Source organism: Petaurus breviceps, unplaced genomic scaffold (assembly GCF_028583685.1).
Source record: "Petaurus breviceps papuanus isolate PSGF00001 unplaced genomic scaffold, PetGlider_PUasm1.0 38, whole genome shotgun sequence".
NCBI lineage: Eukaryota > Metazoa > Chordata > Mammalia > Diprotodontia > Petauridae > Petaurus > Petaurus breviceps.
In genome coordinates this window covers 45,617,134-45,636,241 of record NW_027186304.1, presented here as the reverse complement: position 1 = coordinate 45,636,241, position 19,108 = coordinate 45,617,134, and the positions used below count along the sequence as shown (strand labels likewise).

The 19,108-nt window shown below is 35.5% G+C and overlaps 1 pseudogene; it reads left to right on the top strand.

The window, feature by feature from the left end:
- The first annotated feature begins 17,128 nt into the window (after positions 1–17,128).
- Positions 17,129–18,090, top strand: LOC138170077 (protein phosphatase 1 regulatory subunit 3C pseudogene; annotated as a pseudogene).
- The last annotated feature ends 1,018 nt before the right edge of the window (positions 18,091–19,108 follow it).

The window sequence follows — 19,108 nt, the reverse complement described above, 5'->3', positions numbered from 1 at the left end:
CATTTATTAAAATCCTATTATATGTCTTGACATTCTGCTAGGAGCTGAAGTCACAAAGACAACAGGGAAACATTTCCTGAATTCAAGAACCATATGCTTTACCTCAGAAGTATAAATACCACATAAAATGGTATCCTTGGCTGGAAGATTTCTGAATCTATCTCACTTGAATCCAATTTCTAGATAAGTATAAGTACCACATAAAATGGCATCCTTAGCTGGGGAACCAGGGAAAGCTACACAAAGAATTAACTTTAGTTTTAGTTCCAAGTTTTCTCCCTTTATCCATCAAGAAAGCAAGAGTTACAATGTCTATCATATATGAAGACATAAATATATTTACATACAATCTATGGTGTGATAAAAAGAAGAAAAATAAAAGAAAGATAGATGTTTCAGTCTTCACTGTTCTCTATCTGGAGGTAGATAGAATTTTGCATTAGGAGTCTTAGAATTCTTGTGGATCATTGTAGTTATCAATGTTACTAAGTCTTTCACTATTGATTATCATTGCAACATTGCTTTTACTGTGTGTACAAGTGCATCATTTGTTCTCACTTCATTTTATATCAGTTTAAGTAAGATGATTTGATGAAGCTATCTTCTTCATCATTTCTTTTGGCAAAATATTATTTAATCAGTCATATTCCATAGCTTGTTTCACTATTTCCCAATTAAGGAACATCCCCTCAGTTTCCATTTTTTGCTAGCACACACACACAAATCTACTAAAAACGGTTTTGTACATCTGGGTACTTTTCTTTGCCTTGATCGCTTTGGGGTATATCCTAAGTAGTGGTATTGGTATGTTGAAAAGTATGTAAATAGCTCTTTGAACATAATTGCAAATTTTTCTCCAAGAATGGTTGGACTAGGACATGATTTCACCAACAGCATCTTAGTGTATCTATTTTCCCATATCTCCTCTAGAATTTATCATATTCCTTCTCTCTCATCTTAGCTAATCTGATAGGCATGAGGGTATCAGTTATTAATAGCATTTTTATAAAAAAAAATACCTTTGATTTCTTCCTTAGAAAATTGTCTGGTCATATCCTTTGACCATTAGCAATGGGGAATGTTTCTTATTTTCATAAATTTGGCTCGAGTCACTATAAATTTGAAAACTGAGACCTTTTTCTGAGAAAAGTGCTAAAATCCCCATCCCTAGTTTCCTGCTTTACTATTAATTTTGCTTGAATTCGTTTGATTTGCAAAATAAAAAAATACATTTTACCTCCAATGATGCTCTCTGATTTTTTTTTTAGATCTTGAAAATTTACCCTGAACAAATTCTGAAGGGTTGTTTTTTTTTTTTTTCTAAGCTCCCCTAAGTTGCTTACGGTATCAACATTTTGTCTCAATCATGTAGCAATTTTAATCATATATTGAATATGGTATAAGGTTTTGGTCTATGCCTTCTTTCTACCAGACCACTTAACAGTTTTGTAAGTACTTTTTTGTCAAATAATGACTTATTGCCTTTATATCTGCGATCTTTGGGTTTATCTATGTTACTCTTGTTATTTCCCTCTATATATGATGTACTTAATATATTCCATTGATCATTCACTCTCTTATCCAGTAACATTTTTATAATTACCATTTTGTAATATAATTAGTTATCTGGTAATGGTAGACCTCCTTTCGCATTTTATATTCATTCTTTCAATTGGTAGTCCTAACCTTTTGCTTGTTCAGATAATTTTTATTATTTTTGCTATCTGTATACAGGAATTGTTTGTGGGGTTTGAGCAGTATGGCATTTAATAATTCAATTAATTTAAGTAGTAATGTCCTGTGTATTATATTGGTTTGGCCTACCCATGGGCCATATTTCTACGTCTTTATTTGTGTTGAGTGTTTCATAACCTTGTTCATATATGTCTCTTGGCAGGTAGAACCCTAAGTGTTTGATAGAGTTAGACAGTTATTTTAACTGGAGTTTATCTTTCTATATCTTCCTGCTGGGCATTGTTGGTAATATATAGAAATGCTAGTATTTTATGTGGTTTTATTTTATATTCTGCACATTGGCTTAAGCTAGAAATTATTTTGCTTGTTTTTAGTTGATTTCCTAGACTTCTTTAACTATACATTCACATCATCTGCAAAAAACGTCATAGTGTTGTTTCCTCATTACCTCTATTTATTTCTTCAAATTTTTTATCCTTGTCTTATTGCAATATGTAACATTTCTACTACACTATTGAATAATAATGCTATAATGGGCATTCTTGTTTCACATCTGATCATACCAGAAAGAATCCTTGTTTATCCTCATTACAGATGATATATTTAAGAAAAGTTCCATTTATTTTTATGCTTCCTTGTGTTTTAGTAAGGAAAGGATTTTATATTTTGTCAAAAGCCTTTTCTGCATATTATGATTTTTGTTATTGATAAGGTCATTTCTGTTTGTAATTTTCCTAATATTAAGCCAATTTTGACTTCTTGGTGTAAATACAACCTAGTCATAGTAAACAATGTTTGTTATGTGTTGTTTTTACTTATGTATAGTATCTTTGAGCAATATTTTGCTTCCTTGAATGTTTTAGTTAGATTCTTTCCCCTTTGTATGAGATCATAATTCCTACTCTTATCTTTTCTTTTACTCATTTGAAGATTAATAAATTCTACTATCACCTCATTTCAAATTTGTGTATGTCTTTATTTGGTAAATCTAGGTCTTCTAAACCATGCATGCTTAGATTATACTTTTTAAAGCAATTGGGGTTAAGTAACTTGCTCAAGGTTACATGGCTTATTTCTGGGTGTGGTGGTAAGTGTCTCAGTCTGAATCCCAGGTCATCATGACTCTGTGGCAGGTGCTCTTACTCACTGTGCTACCTGGCTGCCCCAGATTCTATTTTTTTAATCCATTCTGCTATCCTATTCCATTTAATACATGAGTTCTCCCCATTCATATTCACAGACATGATTACTAATTGTATATTTTCCTTGATTCTTTTTTCATTTATTTATCCCTCATTTTTATTTTATCCCTTCTGTTTTGCTTCTGATCATCATCTCCTTTGATTTACCTCATGTTTTAACTTTGTTCTGATAGAACCTTCCCTTTACAATTCATTTTAAATGAAGATAAATTTTTAGTCCCAAAACTGTGTATGAACTAACTCTCTCTCTCTGTTTCTCTCTGTCTTTCTCTGTCTTTCTCTCTCTGTCTCTGTCTCTCTGTCTCTGTCTCTCTCTGTCTCTCTCTCTCTGTCTCTCTCTCTGTATCTGTCTCTCTCTCTGTCTCTGTCTCTGTCTCTCTCTCTCTGTCTCTGTCTCTGTCTCTCTCTGTCTCTGTCTGTCTGTCTGTCTGTCTCTGTCTGTCTGTCTCTCTCTCTCTCTCTCTCTCTCTGTCCTTGAACTATTTCAGATTAAAGTGAGGTTTAATCATTGCCCATTTCCCCCAATTAATCCCACCAATGTAAATAAAAAAAATCTTCCTTGTCTGTCTCTTGTATGTGAGAAAGATTTCCCCATTCATTCACTCCCTCCCCCCTTCCCCTAATATATCTCTATTTCTTATCCTTCCATTCTTATCTTGAGAATATCTCAAAATAATATACTCAGACTTATGGGCTTTGCCTAAGATGACTCCTAAATGCCAATGATAGTAATCTTCTTAGGCAATGATTATCCCATTTGAGAAGGTACAAATTTAAAACATTAAATTCCTTATGAGTTTTTATATGTATATATAACATATATAATATAAAAATAAATATATATATGTACTCTCATGTAAGAAATATTTTCAAATTTCATAGTTGTGAAAGAAGAAACATAAAAAAAACAAGAAAGAACAAAGTAAAAAATAATTACATGGTTTGATTTCAATTGAGTCCATTAGTTCTGTATCTTTATATCGATACCATTTTCCTTTATGAATCTTTTGTACTTGTTTTGGATCATTGTGTTACTAAGAAGAGTTGAATCATTAATAGATGATCATTACATAATGTTGCTGATACTGTGCAAAATGTTTTCCTGGTTCTCATTTAACTTTGCTACAGTTTCTATAAGACTTTCCAGGATTTTCTGATGTTTGCCTGTTCATAATTTCTTAATGCACACTATTATTCCATTACATTAATATGCCACACTTTGTTCAGTCATACCCCAATTGATGGGCATCACTTCAATTTCCAATATTTTGCTACCAAAGAAAGGGTTACTATAAACATTTATTCACATGTAGGTCATTTCCCCCCTTTGCATGATTTTTCTGTGATACAGATCTAGTAGTGGTATTGCTAGATGACATTGTGTACATAGTGGCTGTTTGAGCATAGTTCCAAATTGTTCTCCAGTATGGTTCAATCAGTCCTTATGTTTTCTTACTCATGTTTACCTTTTTATACTTTTCTTTAATCTTTCATTTGAACATCACATTTATATTTACTTCTGATCCTTTCCTCAGGAATGCTTGGAAGTTATTTAGTTCATTAAATATCTATTTTCCCCCTGTAGTATTTGTTTTCCTAGGTAAATTATTCTTGCTTGTAATCCCACTATTTTATCTTCTGCAAAATTATCTTTTAGGATGTCAACAAATTTGTAGTTACTAAACCTTGTGTGTTCTTGACTGTGGCTCCACAGCATTTTTTTTCTTTGTTTCTGGTGTCTTGCAATATTTTATCCTTTATCTGTGAACTCTGAATTGTGTATATAATATTCCTGGAAGTTTTCATTTTGGTATTTATTTTAGGATGTGACGGGTAAATTCATTCAATTTTTAATTTATCCTCTGTTTCAAAGATATCTGATAAGTTTTACAATTATTTGAAATTTTATTTCAGGACTAAATTTTAATTTTGACTTTCCGGTAGCCTAGTAATTCTTAAATTATCTCTCCATTATATATTTATCATTATCATTGTTTTTCTTATGAGATAGTTCAGATTTTCAGATAATTCAGATTTTATGTAATTTGTTTTTTGTTTCTTGATATTTTATGGAATCATTAGCTTTCACTCAATCAATTATAGTTTGTAAGGAATTCTTTTTTGGGGGGGATTAGGTTATATACTTCTTTTAGATTTACCTAATTCTGATTTTTAGAAGATTTCATCTTCAGTATTTTTGTGTGTGCCTCTTTAGCAAGCTGTTTATTTTCTTTTCATAATTTTCTTGCCTAGTTCTCATTTCTTTTCTAAAATTTTCCTCTACAGCTATTATGTTTCTTAATTTACTCTTTTTAAAACACCTTTATTTGTTCTTAGAATTCTTGTAACACTTCTGTCCAATGTGTATTTTTCTTTGAAAATTTTTTTGTAGATGTTTTCAACTTCTAGTCTTCTGAGTTTGTACCTTTAGCTTCACTGTCACTTTAGAAGCTTTTTAATGGTCCTTCTTTTTGTTGTTTTTTCTTGTTTACTCACTTTCTAATCTCCTTTTTTATTTTGAACATTATGCACTTCTAGTCTTCCCTCTAGTACCTACTTAGCTAGGGTCCCTACTCCCTCAGCCCTGGGATCACTAACTTGACTACAACCCCTCCTCCCTGCCTTGCAGCTGTGACCCTGAACTGCATAGTAGGCAAGGAAGTTGAGAAATGACACCTGATTCTGCATCTATCACCAGCACAGGGATTCCCTGGAATAGCTTTCTGATCAGATGCTCAGTTCCTTTACTGTCTCTGTGCCACCATTCCTTCTGTGAAGATATCTTTTTCTGTCTTCTTTAGCTTCCCGGAACGGGAAAAAAATGACATAATCTGACTTTTAGTAGGCTTTTCTGATCAAAATTCAATTTGCAATTTTCTGTGGTAATATTTTAGGAGAGGATTTGAGTTGTTGGGCAGTTTTTTTTTCTTTAACTCTACCATCTTGACTTCACTCCAAAGGGTTTGTTCTTAAGCTCAATCTCAAAGGAAGCCAGGAATTGCAAGCGGCAAAGGTAAGGACAACTTTTCAGGCAAATGAATAGTTATTGAAAAGGTTTGAAAACAGGAGATGAAAGTCAAATTTGAAGAGGAGTCAATAAGCAAGTGTGGCAGAGATATAGAATGTGTGTGAGCAAGTACCATGTAGAAAAATTGGAAAAGTAGATTTAGGTCAGGTTTTGAAGAGATTCCAATGCCTGATAGAAAAAATTCATAATTGTTCTGGAGAAAATAGGGTTCTATTTGATTTTTTTTCCCAGACACAAATTTTTTTTTAATTTTTTAAACATTTTATTTAAAACTTTGAATTCCAGATTCATTTCATTCCTCCCTTATCACTCACCCTTAGTGGGAAGATAAGCAATTCAATATAGTCTGTACATGTGTAGCTATGCAAAACATTTCCATAGTGGATATATTGTAAAAGATTGATTATATTTCCCTCCCTCCTATCCAACCTCCCACTGTTCTGTTCTTTACTTTGATCCTGTGACTTTTCTAAAGTAGGTGTTTCCAAACTACCTCCCCTCCAGCCTGTCCTTCCTTCCATCATCCTCCCTCTCTTCCCATTCCCCCCTACTCTACTATAGGGTGAGATACCCTATTTAGTGTATATGTCATTCCCTCCCTAAGACAAATTCAATGAGAATAAGGTTGACCCATTCACTTTTGCCTTCCTGTTTTTCCCCTCCATTGTAACCATTTTCTCTTGCCTCTTCTATATGAAATTATTTGCCCCATTCTGTCTCTCCCCATCTCATCTCATTTTATTCCTCATTCACCTCTTAATTTCATATTTTAGGTATCATTCCTTCCTATTAAATTGGCACTGTTCCCTCTATCTACATATACCTCTACACATAAATATACACATTCACACAAATATTCATATGCCCCTATTCCCTGTTATATGGACATATATATGTATGTATATGTATATATATATATTTGTATATGTATATACATATATATGTGTGTGTGTATTTCTATTCCCTTAAATTATTCTCATAATGATAAAAGTTTCATAAGTTACAATTACCACTTTTCCATGTAGGAATATAAATAGTTAAATTTTGATAAGTTCCTTATGATTTCTTTTTCCCTGTTTACCTTGTCATGCTTGTCTTTCTTGTGTCTGAATGTCAAACTTACTATTCAACACTAGCTTTTTCATCAGGAATGCTTGAAAGTCCTCTATTCCACTGAATGACCACATATTCCCCTGAAACATGATACTCATTTTTGCTGAGTAGGTGATTCTTGGTTTTAATCCCAGCTCATTCGACCTCCTGAATATCATATGGTAAGCCCTTCAATACCTCAGTGTAGAAGCTGCCAGATCCTGTGTTATCCTGATTGTGTTTTCACAATATTAAAATTGTTTTTTTTTTTTTTTCTGGTTGCTTGTAATATTTTCTCCTTGATCTGGGAATTCTGGAACATCGCTCTAATATTCCTAAGAGCTTCCTTTTTGGGATCTTTTTCAGGAGGTGATCGGTGGATTCTTTCAATCTCCATTTTGCCCTGTGGTTCTAAAATATCAATGGCAATTTTCCTAGAGAATTTCTTGAAAGATGATTTCTATGATCTTTTTTTTAATTATGGCTGTCAGGTAATCCAATAATTTTTAAATTTTCTCTGCTGGATCTATTTTCCAGGTCAGTGGTTTTCCCAATGAGGTATTTCACATTGCCTTCTATTTTTTTTCATTTATTTGGATCTTTTTAATAGTATCTTGATTTCTCATAAAGTAACTAGCTTCCATTTGCTCCAATCTAATTCTGAAGGGATGATTCTCTTCAGTGAGCTTTTGAGATTCTTTTTTCCATCTTGAAAATTTGACTTTTTAAGCCTTTTTTTCTCCTCATTGCCTTTTTGAGCCTCTTTTGCCATTTGAGTTAGTCTATTTTATGGTGTTATTTTTTTCAGTCATGTTATTGTCTCTCATTTCATAATATTCTTGTATCGTTCTCATTTCTCTTCCCAATTTTTCCCCCACTTCCCTTATTTGGTTTCCAAAATCCTTATTAAGATCCTTTATGACATGTAACCAGATCATATTTTTTTTTGGAAGCTTTTGGTGCAGGAGTTCTGACTTCACTGTCTTCCTCCTGTTCCATGCTTTCATCCTTTATGTCCTCAAAATAGGAGTGTAAAGTTGTATTGCCCTGCTTTCTTTACTTCCCTTGTTTACTCATGTTGCCACTCAACTTGACTTTTGAGCTTTTTGCCACAGTAGTACTCTGCTACCAGATAGGGGAGCTTTGACCAATTGCAGGGGTTTTCTTAGCTGGTGAATTCATTAGTTGGGTGCCATCTCTGAAGCCTCCACATGCTTTGGCCAGCTGGTCTCACACCCCAGGACTTCTACTCTAGACCTAGCTGAAGTAGCCATGTGGTGGCTGCTGCACAGCTGCAGCACCTCAGCGGCTTCTCCTCCAGGGGATAAAGGCTGGACTCCACTCCAAACCTACTGGATCCCACAGTCCAGACTGCATCAACCTCTCACTTTGTCCTTAGCATCTATGTGTTGACAATTCTGGGAAACTCTACAGGTGCTACTGATCTTAAGTCCCTCCAGGTGGTGGTTAGTCAGGCCCACCCTGGGGCTAAAACCTCTGGCTCCTGTGGGGCTGGGATCATGCCCCATAGCACTGTGCTGGCTGCTCCCTGCCAGCCTGCTGGGCTGTCCTCAGTGTGAGGTTAGCTTCTGTGTGTCATTTTGTGCATTCTGTAGCTCCAAAGTTTTTTCATACTTACCTTTTAAATGAATTGGAGAAGATGGAAGCCAGTACCTATTAGAGTTTAATGAGTAGGAACATGACATAGACATGTGTGTTGAAAGGAAATATCACTTTGAGGAAAAATAAAGACAACATATTTGTGTAGGGAGTGATTGGAAAAGAAAGACAAATTATGAAGATATTTTAATATTTCATACATGAGAAGATAAGCACTTCATCTAGAGGCTTTGCTATGTGAGGGAATTGAAGAGCACCTATACAAGGAATGCATCTATGGTATCTGTGAAGTAAGAAAAAAGTAATTACTTTTTGCAATTCAAGTTTCTCTTAGGATCTCCTTAGGGACAGGCTAACTTGTAGTAGGTTTTCAGGATCAAAAATTGATGATATAGCACAGCTCTTAGCACAGTGCCTGACACATAGTAGGTGCTAAATAAATATTGATTGATATTGAACTCTTATATTCATGTAGCAATGGAAGGCCTAGTGTTATCTTGTGACCTCTTTTCTCCTCTTTTTATGTTCTTTCTTCGTGATATTATCAGCTCTCACGAGTTCAGTAAATACTTCTAATATAATGATTTTCATATCTATGCATTTATTCCTAATCTCTTTCTTGAACACTAGTCCCACACTAGTAAATGTCTTCTGGAATCTCCTCCTACATATGTCATAGGGATCTCAAAATCATTGTATCAGGAACAAAACTCATCATTCTTGTGAAATCAGTTCTTCCTCCAAACTGTCCTATTTATATTGAAGGCACTTTTAGCCATTCAAGTAGATAGATTTTACATATTGTAGCTTTCACTAGTTATTAAACATTCCTCATCTGTCCTCCATGTCCCAGTAGTTGTGACATTCTTTCAATTTTCCGTTCTACGACGCAACTTGCATTTATATTTCTTTCCATTCACATAGTTTTCATCCGCATTCAGTTTCTTATTGCCTCTCACCTGAACTGTTTCAGTAACTTCTTTTAAATTCACCTGAATATCTTTCTTCATTCCATCCACAAATAACTACCTAATTAAACTTCTTAAAGTATAGAGAGGTTGAAAATAAGTGAAAGACTAGGGATGGTGGGGGTGGGGTGGTAACCTGTTGTAGAAGACAGGATGTAATGGAACTACCTGAACAAGTAGAGGAGTAAGCATCAATAAGGAGAACGACTACTTCTTTGTGGGACAAAAGAGAGAAGGAGGAGAAAGTGGCAGAAGGCCATTGGACTATAGGAGATGAGACATAGGGGAGAAGAGAGATCACAGCAAATAACTTCCTTTTTTTCCCTCTAAAATATTAAACAAGCTTCTCACTTAAGAAGGTGAAAGAAGGAGGTATTATGAGAGATTTGAGGATTGATGAAACTGTTTTTGAAGAGTGACTGTGGAGAGCAGAATAGATACTTGATTGGATTGTTATTGTCCTTCATTCTCAAAGAGGATCAAAATGACATTGCCCTGTTAGAGTCAATCTACAATGTGTCCTATTGTGACTGATCAGACCAAGAGAAACTCAGAATGCTCTACCACACATGAATGTTTAGGTTAAATTGTCTAAATTAATGCATCTTCCATTTCTTTTGAGCTATGTCACTTCTGCTTTGCTCATAGAGCACAGCATCTTCTTGCTGTAGTTATGCCATGCTGGGCTTTGCCTATATCTCCCATGTCAAGCAATCAATTCCAACGTTTTTCAGAGAGACCTTGAGAGTTCTCTTTTCTTGCTTCTTCTAACCATCAAGAGAGTGCTTGCCATTTATGAGTTCTCCATAAAATAGACTTTTAGACAAGCATGCTTGGCATTTGACCAACATTGCCAGCCCTTCGAAGTTGTGCTTTCTACAAGAGAGTTTGGATACTTGGAAGTTTAGTTTGAGACAGGATCTCAGTATCCAGTACCATATCCTGTTAGATGATCTTCAGAATCTTCCTAAGTCAACTTACATGGAATCAATTCAGTTTCTTGCCATGATGTTGGCATACACTGCAGGTTTCACAAACATACAATAAAGAGGTCAGCACAATGGCTCTGTAGATAATCAGATTACTAGGAAGTCTAGTACCTCTTTTATCACACAATTTCCTTCAGAGCCTCTCAAACACTGAGCCACTCAAACACAGTCTCTCAAAACACATCTGACAATGTGTGCATAGACCTTATTTTAAATGTGTACATCTTCAGAAACTATATTGCCAAGGTAAGTGAATTTACCCAGAGTGATCAAAATTTCTCCATTTGCTGTAACAAATGGTTCCATATATGGATGGTATGGTGGTGACTGGTGGAGTACCTGTTCCACCAGTTTGTTTGTTTGTTTTTGGTATGAATTGTTAAACCAAAATTAGCACAAGAAGCAGAGAATCAATTCATAATTTGTTGCATCCCATCCTCGGAGTTTTTGTTGATTGGGTAATCATCTGAAAACAACAAAAAATTCATGCACAGTCTCTCTCTTTATTTTGGTCTTGGCTTGTAGACTTTTGAAGTCAAATAATTTGCCATCAAGATGGTAGCTGATATTAATTCTGTGTTTGTATTCCCTGAGACATCTGACAACATTGCTGGAAACATCATGATTAGCATGGGAGCAAGCACACAATCTTGTTTCACTCCATTGATGACTGGAAAAGTGTGAAAGCATTGTCCATTATCCAGAACCGAGGCAAACATGACATCATGACATTGACATCTGATACTGAATGAACTTCTCTGGACAATCAAATTTTCAAAGAATTTTCCATAAGGTCTCAATATGGAGAGTATCAAAGGCCTTGGTCCAATATGCTTTTTGACGATCAGTTTTAATTGCAAAACCTACAACAGCTTCACAGAGCTCCCATTTGCTGCAGCCACTACAGAAAAAATGTGTATCCCACTCCAACTTTAGAAAACTGGCCTTCATTTGCCAGCCTTGTTTCATTCAGGGGCTGTTATTTTGATGTGATACCTGCTGAGTTCTCTCACAACAAGAGCTATTCATTTTTCAGACCTACAGGATTTCGTATTATTCATAAATGTGTGGACATTCCATTTACTGATGGTGAATGGAATCATCTTTGCAGTAATTTTTGTCCTTTTTGTGTTTTAACCACAGGATAATATTTCCACCTACCACAGTGTACGGAATCTTTTGATTCATGCATAAATTTAACATAAATGAGGTTGAGTTCCAAAAAGTCATGGATCTCACTTTCTTCTGGAGTCACCACAGTTCAATGGCAGGAGAGAGTCAAGAAGTCTGGTGATGACTTGAGATGCAGTGTAAGACCTTGATTTCCTGGATATAATACCAGGCTCTAATAAGTGCACAGTGTTGGTTTTGGCTGCCTTCATGGCCATTTGTATCAGCAATGCCATATTCACAATGCCTATAGAGATTACAAATATGCTGATATAATTATCCATCACAAAATACATCAGGTTTGCCATTTGGGGAAATAAACTAGAAAATTTATTGATACCAAAAGACTGAGTCCCAAAACCAGAAAGTGAAAGCCATCAGAGTAGTTATGATATTGGCACAGGTAGATAAAGTAGAAAGCACCCACATTTTCAAGCCTTTAAAACAGAACAGGCTACCTCAGGCAAAGGTCCTCCTCTCCCCACTCACAGCAACCACCCAGCATGCTCCCAGCAGCTCCGGACCCTGGCAGTGCTCAGCAGGGGTCCTTAGCAGAAAAGTCCTTAGCAGTCCTAACTTTAAAAAAAAAAAAAGTTTATTTCCCCAAAAAAGGGCTTCGCGCTGCCGCTGCCTCTGCTGCTGCCGCAACCGCAACCGCAACCGCAACCACTGCCAACCGCCAACCGCAGGACCGTTAGCTCGGCTTTCACTTTTTCTCGCTTTCCGCTTTCTCTTGCTCTGCTATGTCAGCACGTCCATGGGGCATGGAAGATCTTTAAATCCCATAACCCTTACACCATTGGAACATTTTTTTTTTCATCTGCCATTCCGTTAAGGGATGTTTGGTGTGGGCACCCCCCCTCCAAAGTTGCTGAAGTGTTTGAGAACCCTCATTTAATTTCAACATGGCTTGGCCTATTTGTTCAGAATTGTGTACTGGTGTGTGGCACATGTTACAGCTTCTTGAAGCCACAGATGAGAGTTGGGTAGATCAGGTAGACACCAAAGGTAGAAAGCAGTACTGAACAGGGCTCAGCAACCCTCATACTAGAAGTACTAGTCTTCCCTAAACACACCCTACCCCTCATGAAATAGTTCATAAGGGAGGTCTTGTAGGCTCACCTAGCATCAGTGAGGGCATATTTAAAATTTTGTATTTCTGGGTAACTACATGGCACAGTCATACAATGTGGGAACTGCAGTCAAGAAGATCTGAGTTTAAATCCAGCCCCTGATAGTTACTTTCTGTGTGACCCTGGGCAAGTCACTTATCCCAGTTTTTCTCCATTTTCTCATCTGTAAAATGAGCTAGACAAAGAAACTGCAAATCACTCCAGTAACTTTGCCAACAAAACGTCAAAGGGGTCATGAAGAGATAACCAGAATTGAACCAAAAGCAGCATAATGGTTGAGTGATTTTCTCCACTTTGGTTGAGAATTATAGGTGTTGGAGTTTAAAAATATTTAGTCATATGAGATTAAGAATAATTTACAATGAAAAAGATATTATTTAGAGGGAAAACATGAAAATGATGAAGAGAAAAGAAAATGGAAAATGGGAGTTAATGATAAGGCTTTTATAGCTAAAGTCACACCAGATACTGGAAGAATTACTCATAAAAGTGCATGGGGAATTAATTGTATATATAAATTATTTTGATTTGTAAAATTTTAGATAATTTTCACTTAAGCTGCCAGCTTCAATAAAGGTATTTTTAAAATAAATGGACATATTTGACATTTTTAGAAGCCAAAAGGAAGATTCAAATAAGGTATATCTCACAAGATATGGGTAATATGATTCTAATTTTGAATATTGTTAATGGGCACTTATTCTTACTGAATAAAATTATTCAGTGCATACTGAATGAAAAACACCCTTCTAATGACTGATTATGAAGAAAGAAAAGATAAATAGGACATGACTGCAGTCTTTTTAATTTTTTTTTTTGCTTTTTGGAGGGGGGAAGACAGGGCAATTGGGGTTAAGTGACTCGCCCAAGGTCACACAGTTAGCAAGTATTAAGTGTCTGAGATCATATTTGAACTCAGGTCCTCCTGACTCCAGGGTCAGTGCTCTATTCACTGCACAACCTAGTCGCCCATGACCATGTTCTTAAAAGAACTGACACTATAAAAGAAGATCTAAGGTCTTTATAATAAAAAGAATAATGTGAAATAGAATAACGTAAAATTTTAAGAGAATGGGAAAAGGGGAACTTAGTTGATCTGGTTTCCATGGAGTATGAAGAACAAATGGATATAATAAAGTATTATATTACATCTTTTTTGTACATTCTTGATGGAATTAATCATTTATGATCCAGTACAGCATTCCAATTCACAGATTCATAGAGTGTTGTGTAAAAAAAAAATCAGTGACTGGATAGTTCAACTTATGTCTAAATATGAATATGTACTGCAGCAAGTTAGACAAGTTGTTCTTTAGCATTTTCTTGAAAAAAAAAACTTCAATTACTTGGATGTCTCTGCTTTCTGTGGCAGTAAATTCCTTTGAATAATTCTAAATATTAGAAATTTATTTTCCCCTTACATGAAGAGGAAATTTGTTTTTACATAATCCCTCTTGTTCATGATCCTTTCCTGTGGAATCAGATAAAATGGCAGATTTATCTTTTACATGATAGTTCTCTAATATTTGAAGATAACTCTCATCATCCTTACTGCACTTCTTTCTTCACCAGGTTAAACACTCCATTGTTTTCAACTAATCCTTCATATGCCAGGAACTTTCAACTCTTCACAATCATATTACTCCTTTCTCACTGATGATAACTTTCCTAAAATATAGACATAAGGACTGAACACAATAATCCAAATGTGGACAGGCTGATCAAATCATAATACAATCAGATAATCCTTTCCTTTACTCTGAAGCTATACCTATCTAAATGCAGGGCACGATTGAATTAGCTTTTTTCACTAATATGTCACATTGTTGACTCATGAGTTTATGGTCCACTAATACCCCAATAAGCATGCAAATCCATTCGTGTTCTAAATGCTTGCATTAATTTGAAAGTGTTAGTTTGTTTAAATATTTATTTGAGGATACACAGCATTTGATGACTAGGTTTAGAGGAGAATTAACTTTCATAAAAAATGACTTTGCAAATTCACCTGGTGACTTTTAAAGTGAAGTTAAAACACTGATCAGTGAAGCAATACTGCTTTCAGGTCTTTACCTTGTTTGAAAAATGAATCACCCTTTACTGACTAATTGTGGTTATGTTCAGAGACAGTAAAATGAGGTTCAACAGTTATTGCAAGACCATGGAAAGCTCCACTAATTTCTCTCAAGTGAGTATTCAAATCCTTTTCTCAGGCAGGGATATCCACAGGTTCAGCCTGTCCATCTGTTCTTTCTATGGCATGATGTACCTGAAAAGCATCACAAAGGCACACAGATTTTTGAAAAAAAAAAAAAAACACAAACTATGATTTAATGAGGCATGTATTCTCTTTGATTAAAATTGGAAATAATAAAGCAGACCACCAAAATTGCCAGACTTTAGTGAAAGATAAAGGTTATCAAGTTTTCAGTGCTCTGAAAAAAGTTGCAAAATTATGTTTAAAAATGACCTCACCATTGTAGATTGGATTTCTGGTAAAATATTATGAATAAAGTATGGTTTTATTAAAAGTAAGGTTTTGTAAAAAAAAAATCACTGATTCAATTAAGAAGAAAACATTGCAAATGCATCTTAAGAGTCTGTTAATTCTAAAAATTTCTTTGTTTACTATACTCTGACTATTCTGGAATTCTCCCTTTCCTACCACCAATATACCCTTTCAATTCATTTCTTATTTTCTTGGTTTCTCAAAACCTGTCATTCAATATTACCTCCACCGATAGTAAAGCTGCTTATTTAGTTTAATCTTCCTCTGCAAAACCTCAATATACCTTTGACCACTAATAGTCTAGCCCTTTCCCAATGTGGTTTTTGAAAAAGTGGCATATATTATTTATTCTATACCTTTGATTTTTATTAACAGATTTTTTATTAATCTAATCCAATGTTCATACCTCATTGAAGACTTTAATAAGCCTTCAATAGACAGTTATAAATTTTAGTAAAAAAAACACATTTAACTGAATGAAACTAAGAGAAATTATAATTATAATAGAGTTAAGGAATCAGGATGAGGATAGAATCTGTTGGAAAGGGAATGGGAAATAATTTTTCTTTTTAAGAACTATAAAGTCGGTATAACAAATAAAAATAAATTCCCATATTAGTCATGTCCAAAATTACATGCTACTTTCAACATTTTAAGTTCACATTAACCTATTCTCAGGAGACAAGTAGTATATTTTATTCTTCAAATCACAGGCAAAGAGAAGAAATCAGTACACCACTCTTCCAGATATAAATCTGTCATCAAACCCTTTACCTTTTATCTATTGAAATGGAGGCAGTTTCATTTGTGTTCGAGCTAGAAGAAATAATGAAGCAATGAGAGAAACTTCTATGGTACATGAGATTCTAATTAATAATAATAAACTAATTATTGGAAGAAGAAATGATAAAGACCTTTGAAGGAAGGAAAATCTTAGAATTCACTATGAAGAAGAGGAAAGCCGGACATATTGTGAGCACTACTCAGGAGTGACAACACTGGAAACATTCCTTCATAGTAATTAAATTTAGAACACTGAAAATTATAATCCTAGCCACCACACACTGGGCACCCACTCTATCTCTAAGCAGAATTGGGAAAGTATGGATTGATAAAGAAGTAGAATGTTCAAATGAGGGAAGTAATAATTTTACATGAATCTGTCATGTTTGGAGAGCATCTTGAGTATTATATTCAATTATATGTGTTTGAATTTTAAAGGATATTAAGAAGGTGAACATTACCAAGCAAGGATTTCAGACTGGGCAGGAGACTGAATATCATGTTACATGAAAATCAGTTGAAAGAAGTAAAGATGTTTGTCTTGGAAAAGATAATGATTATGAGAAACATTGCAGTAACTTCAAAGTCTATTATGTGGAAGAAGAATTATACTCTTTCTACTTGACCCTAGAGGGCAAAACGTGAAGCAAAGATTATAAATTATATACAGGATGATATTGGTTCATATAAGAAATGCAAACAAAACAAATTTCTAAAAAAAAATGAAAGCTCTCTAAGAGATAAATAGATAACAATGTCAGAAAACTTTGTATCAAATTTAGTTGATGAGTTTGAAATCCAATATTATATGCATGCACACATTTTAATAAGAGATTTTGGCTATTCTGTTCTGAGAGGGTGAGGAGGAGGTTGGATGACTCAGACATCCTGGGAAGGGGAAAGAATCCTCTGGCTTTTGAAGCTTGTGGGGCTGACTTTGTACCCAATGAGTTGCACCAGAATCATTCAAGTTTTAGATCCCAGGCCTCTGATGAGTTCAGTCATGCCACTGGACATGGCCATGAGAATCTGCCTTGCTCATTCATCACCTCTGAAGAGCTTCGTGGGTTCTTACAATGAATTCCAGGAAAGAAATTTTATAAACCAGATAAATCCTCTTAAACCACGTCTCAACATCAAGCATGAACCAAAAACCCAGAATGACTGGAAGTGCTCCTCCAGTTGCACCAAGCAAAGAGTGGTTTTTCCATACTACAAGGGCCTGTCTTTCACTGCAATCCCCATCTCACAGTTCCAGGAGGAAGCTGTTTGGGATCTTCAGTTTGACTTAGACCTGGGAGACATCACAACCAGCCTCAAGCTTCATGAAGAGAAAAAAAAGAAAAACTTGATTTTGGATTTCCCTCAAACATCAACTGACTATTTAAGTTTCTGGAACCACCTTCAGAAGAACTTGGTCAGCCTGGAGAACTGTTCTCTGCAAGAGAGAGTTTTGACAGGAACAGTAAAAGTAAAAAATGTGTGAGTTTTGAGAAGAAATTCCAGGACTGCATGACCTTTGACCCATGAAGACCTATAGCCATGTGGACTGTGTCGATATGAAAAATGTCTTTGGAGGCTCTGATACTGGCATGTTTTCCTTTTCTATTAATTTGCCCCTTGTCATTCCAACTCAGGAGAAAAGTCAGTTCTGCATTTCCCATAACAATTATGGATGGGTGTTCTGGGATAATAACGAGGGTTAGAATTACACAATTGTCTATATGCAGTGGAAGCCGATGGGTGCAGACACAGATGGCCTCACAGGACTGTACATTCCACAGACAACAAATAAAGCCAAGCTTGCTTCGCTACTCTTTGGAAGCCCAAGGCTAGCTAGCAAGCTCTTTCCTGAATGGCAGAGCTGCGGGAGAATGAAAAGTCTGCCCTCATATAGATGAATTGATTTGCCAAAATACCGGGCTTGGCTACCTATGTAATCATGGTAATTTTGGGCTGTGGTCTTTTGTTAGATTCAGGTGTTTCATACCCTAACTAGAAAGCACAATGGCCTTCAATTTGGTTCCCAAATTGGAAGGGATTATTTGGAAGACAATAGTCCATTAAGTCTCAGTTATATATTATAAATAATATTTGTGTGTATATATTTTATCAATGCAATTAATGTTCGTTAGCTTTTATCTTGGGGCAAGAAAACTATGAGTAAGTATATATGATAGTGAAAGGAAGCTGTGTTAATGGTATAAGGCATGTATGAAGAGGGTGCACAAAATGGAGTTCATGTACTGTGATGGGATGAGAGAAAGATTTGTATATTGGTGAAAAAATGTAAACTTACTGTGTGATTTTTTTTTTCAAATAAGTTATACAATTCTCTTCTGGAGGATTAGGCAAAGAAGGGGAAGATGGCCTATAAATACACTTGTGGAGTAAAGGGGCATGCTCTTGTGTGGTTGCATTCAACATTATGGGACACCAATGAGGGTATAAAGTGAATGAAAACTCTAGAGCATACCGTGTTTCCCCGATAATAAGACCTCTCCGAAAAATAAGCCCTCCCCTTACTGTGTAAGATTCCTCTAAAATAAGCCCTCCCCCGAAAATAAGCCCTATTGAGATTATTACTGTAGTGAAGGTGATCCCCTGCACTACACGCTATATTACGGTACCCTCTGTATGCACTGTCTCCCCCCCCAGGTGAAACGCACGCCGTGCTCCAAGCTGCATCCAATCAGAGCTGTAGCAGTGAGCGCGTCATCCTGTTCTTCCCCAGTGATTTGCTTATTGAATAAAGGTACATGTTTTTGTTCACATTTACCTGTTTATTAAAATTGCTGTCAATGTTCATTAAAATAAGCCCTCCCCTGAAAACAAGCCCTCTGGTGTTTTTCTGTCCAAAAAAATTAATAAGACAGTGTCTTATTATCGGGGAAACACAGTAGCTATCACTTGAGTTAT